Source organism: Pongo abelii, chromosome 14 (genome assembly GCF_028885655.2).
Source record: "Pongo abelii isolate AG06213 chromosome 14, NHGRI_mPonAbe1-v2.0_pri, whole genome shotgun sequence".
Lineage (NCBI taxonomy): Eukaryota > Metazoa > Chordata > Mammalia > Primates > Hominidae > Pongo > Pongo abelii.
The window spans coordinates 26377049-26381805 of NC_071999.2; the positions used below are offsets into that span (position 1 = coordinate 26377049).

Sequence of the window (4757 nt, forward strand, 5' to 3'; positions counted from 1 at the left end):
ACACACACACACACCCCCCACACACAAACCCAATCACCTCACACACCCATCCACCCCCATCACAGCCCCCACCTCTGCTGAATGGAGCCCCACCATCCTTCAATGGGCAGCGGGCACCTCGTCGTCCTTGACGTGCCCCATCGCACTTCCCTCTCCCGCCCACGAGGACCTCGGTAATGTCGCCCCTGAAACTGCTGCAGAACCTGGAGCCCATTGTGACGCAGAATTGGAATCCCAGCTCAGCCCCCTGCACACCTGATTGCCCGGAGAAATGCCTTATTCCTGAGAGCCCCTTGGTTCTTCTCCGTCTCCGGTTAGGTGAGAAGGTCAATCTGGCCCTGCGGGTTATGTTGTGGGTTACATGAGAACCTCTTTGGCATGAAGAGGCCAGGCAGGTCCTCCGACAGTGCCACAGCCCCAGGCTTGTGCCGCCAAATCATGGAGGCCTTCCAGGCCCTGAACAGGAACCGGACAGGGCCTTCTTGCATTACTACCCGAATGACACTGCCGGGGGCCGCTCTCTGGATGCCATTGTGGCCCAGTGCCGGGATGGTCGGCTGCCAATCAAGGGTGATGTGTGGGCTGCTGGGCCTTTGGTCCCTGTCAGGGTCACTCAGAGAAACCCAGGTGGACACGAAAGTTTGAGGCTAAGCCACATCCAAGCCAAGACTCAGGAACAAGCAGGGACCTTGCTTGTAGCACCCCCAACTCAGGAGCTGCTCTCCAGCTTCTGGCTCCCCTGGCTCTTTTTGGCTGAGGGGGCTCCTCTGTGTAACTTAGCCAGGCCCTCTTTCCAGCCTTTTATTCTTCCTGCAGTCAGAGACGGGGGCAGAGGGGGCCTCTGGTGCCAACTCTGAGGCCTCTTGAAGCCCAGCCTGAAAGTGTCTGTCCCCACATGCTGCCACCCCCACCCTGAGATGGGGGCTTAGAGCCTTTGCCCTGGTGGCTTGTCCTGCTGGGACCCCTTCCTCTAATCTCAGAATGACCGACCCTTCGCCTCCCTCACGTCGCCCTTTCAGAGCTACTTTCTCACCCAGACCCCCGACCTGGTGCTCCTAGTTTCCCCACCCAGCTGTGCTACGTGTTCCCAGGTGTCTGCCACCTGCAGCAGGCTGCCCAGTCATTTCTTCCTCCTGGTGTGCTTTCATCATGGAGCCCCTTCTGGCCCCATCCTCCAGCTCTCGCTGTGTTGCTCAGAGCAGCTCACAGTGGGTGCACAGCGACTTTGAGGAATGGGCGTTCCCGCAGCTCCCCAGCTTCCATGAAGGCTACAGCGGGCTCTGCAGGGCAAGCTGGCCTTTGCAATCACTGCACAGTGACCCCTCACAAGTAGCATTTTTGCACTTGGGAGTCTACACGTTTTTTTCATTTTAAAAGGAGTTCGTCCCTTCTGTTTGAGAAATATGCCCAGGAACATAGCCCTTCTCAGAGAGTCTGGATTCTTACAAGGAAAGCTCTTGGTTACATAGGGGAGTTCACCGTGGTGCAATGTTGGCTGAGGCATGGCCGGCACAGGGCAGGAGCTGGGGGACTGGTGCCTCTGAGGACAGGAAGACACTCGTCATAGCAGCAGCACACTGCTTGCATCTGCAGAGGCCACAGGCTCAGCAGAGCTGCCCTCGCGATGCTGGTGATTTCGGGAGCGCTCTCTAGAGGGCCAGGAGATACAGCAGCCTCAGAAGTGGCTGCCAGGAGTGGCTCTGGCAGATTGAGATGGTGATTTAGCTGATCATGCCGCTGTCTGTGGTCACTCTCCATCAGAAGCCACACCTCACTGTCTTAGAGTGAGGGAGAGACACACTCAAGCTGGGGGTGAATGACATCTGCATAGCCAGATCCAGGGGCCAGGAGGATTGGGGACTGCCTGGGAGGAGTCTCCATGCCACGTGAGTCAATCAGGGAACCCTAATTGGAAAGCAGGAATACAATGTAATTGAGTTTAATACATAATTTAGATGGTTACCCGTTAAGCTAATGCCTCCCGCTTAGGTGTGGGGAGAAAATTATTTATCTCATAGATGGGGAAGATTTCATTTGTTTTTATAATGGAATGCTTCCCAATTGACTTTAATAAGAGCAGTTTGTTAAAACAGATTTTGAATTGGTACATAGATTTGAAGTTCATAAATTAGTTTTTGATGTGATGTACTTAGCACCTCCTTTCCTCCCTTAAAGTGGCTGGATTTATTCTCCCATGAGGCTGTGCGCTCATTGTTGTCCTACATTATGGAAATTAAATCGGTTCTCCATGGTGTCTTCATAAGAGGCAATTTTACTCCTGACTTCTACCTTTTTTTTTTTTTTAATTTAAGAAGGGACATTAAAGAGACTCTGCTTGCTTCTTTGCGGGGCCTTTTTCCTCTTGAAAACAGTCCCAGGGCTGCAAACAAATGCTTTAGTTAAATATCAGAAAAGAACTTACTAACAATGCCTTACTTGGGTCCAGTCATCTGTCATTCATTAACCTGTTTGATTTTCTCAGCAATCCTATGAAGTCAATCTGCCGCTAGGAACCCAGCTCCTGTGTGTGCACATTGAGGCCCCGGGCCTGGTCACCACCCACAGGTGGGTGCTGGCTTGGCAGTGGGGACCAGGCCTTTCACACCTGCAAAGCAGGGCTGCCTGGGCCTGGACCCAAGCTCTTCTGGCCAGCCCAGTGATGGCAACTCTGAGACTCAGTTTCCCTATCAACAGAACAGGGATAAGATACTGAGTACCTTGGAGGGGGTTTTAGGATGGAAGGAGGTGATGCCTGCCCAGAGCATGGAACAGAGCCAGTACCAAGAGCTGAGTTGTGGGCATTGCAATTACCCCGGTGGAATGGCTCCCAGACCCCTCCCCGAACCAGCTGCCCCCACTCCAACAGCCATACCACGAGGCAGACAGCCTCTGACCGAAAGCGCCCCACCCTCACGCCTGCTTCTCCCCAGCTGTGGGGCCTCAGGTGGGCGTCCCTGTGCTCCAGGTCTCAGCGTCCTTGGCTATGAAACAGGCTGCTGAGGCCTCCCTAGGGCACCCAGCATCCCTGCTGAGGGCAGAGGGGATCTTGCTGACAGGCTGCAGGAGACCACCCCAGTAGCCAGGGGTTTGCCCGGTCTCCTCTTGGGGCAGCTGTCCAGGCAGAACCTCAGCCCGCAGATGGCAGGATCAGGCCGAAAGCTAAGTCTTCAGGACTACAGGCCTGCAGGCCATCCCTGCCCGGTTCATTCAGCAGTCTCAGTGACAGGTGCTAGGGAAGGCCCTGGTACAGGCAGCCTTTATCTCGGCCTCCCCTGGACCCCCAGCCCCTCCAGCTCCAGTCTCTGTGTTACCATAGAGACCCCCCATGGCACAGCAGGGAGTGTTTTCCACAGCCCCAGCTGCACCCCACTTCCAGCTTGCCTCTGGAAACAACCACGAATAGCAGGGCGGCACCAGAAGGTAGGCCTTTAGGGAGAACAAACACAGGCCTCCACCCTCAGACAAACACAGGCCTCCACCCTCAGATGAACACAGGCCTCCACCCTCAGACGAACACAGGCCTCCACCCTCAGACGAAAACAGGTCTCCACCCTCAGATGAACACAGTCCTCCACCCTCAGAAACAGAAGCTCCACAGAGCCCCCAAGGGACCCTGGGGCACCCTGGAAGCATCCATTGCATACTGGAGCCACCTCAAGAGCCATGGGGCCTGGAGCCCCGGGATTCTGGGAAAGGTCTCCCTGGAGGCACATTGGAATAAATGTGTGTAGCTGTGAAACCCCCCTTTACATAAACTCAAAAAGAGAGCCTGTGTAAAACAGATTTCTAAATACCCAAGACCTTAACACACAAGCCTCCCCTCCTGGGCACCTGCACAGCCTCTTCCTGCCCTTCTTGCCTCCAAGCTGGTGCAGCTCCTTCTAAAACACCTTGGTGCACCCAGGGTGCCCAGAGGAAGGTGGGAGCCCACAGGAGACACGTGGATGGGAGTGAGCCCCTCCACCAGCCTGCTGGGAGGCAGATGGTCGGGGAAGGGGTGCCCTACCACTCTACTGCGGAAGAATCTGTTACCATGGAAGCATCCGGAGCAACGAGGAAGAGGTGGCTTTGCACCCCAGGAAGTGGGGCCCTCTGCCCCAGGGATGGGTGAGCTCATTTGCCAGGAGGGCCCTTCAGACTGAGGGTGGGGGGTGCAAATCCTAGTCCTGCCCCCAAGGGCCCTGGGCATGGATGCCCTCAGCAAACTCTCCCCAAGACCCAGGCATGGGGCAAGGCAGGACCTGTCCTGGAGCTTCCAGGCTGGGGCAGCAGGGAGGGCCAGGGCGAGGGGCCCTGGTGTGTGGGAACCACCCCAATCACCCCCGAGTCCCTGACCTGAAGCTGCCCCTGGGGCTGAGGAGCCTCACTCTGTCCCTGGGCCAGGGTCCCGGGCTCCCCAGTCTGTGGAGTGAGAGCCGCAGGGCAGGGACGGGCAAGCACCAGCACCCATGGCTGCGGCCCCAGCCCTGTCGCCTTAGCCTCCAGAGCCCCCAAGACTTCACCTAGCCTTACAGGCCCCGCTGCCCACACCCGGGCTCAAGGATTTGAGCCAAACTCACCCGTCTGCCCAGTGGCTTTGGATCAAGAATGTCCATGGCTCCCCCTGCCCCCCAGCCATGTCTCATAGTCCCCTGGGGTGGGCTGAAGGTCTCTGAGAGAAACCCGCACTCACTGTGTGGAGCACAGGCCCTGGCCCACTGCGGGCCAGCAGGACTTTCTAGGAGGAGGGGACGCCTTCTTTCTTGGCTCCTCATATG

The 4757-nt window shown here is 56.7% G+C and overlaps 1 long non-coding RNA gene across 1 annotated transcript; it reads left to right on the forward strand.

Annotated features, from left to right (window-relative positions):
- Window positions 1-234: 234 nt before the first annotated feature.
- LOC129049637 (uncharacterized) lies at window positions 235-3736 on the forward strand. Its single transcript, XR_008512865.1, has 3 exons — window positions 235-318; window positions 2483-2565; window positions 3317-3736. It is a non-coding gene; the product is annotated as an uncharacterized LOC129049637 (long non-coding RNA).
- Window positions 3737-4757: the final 1021 nt, after the last annotated feature.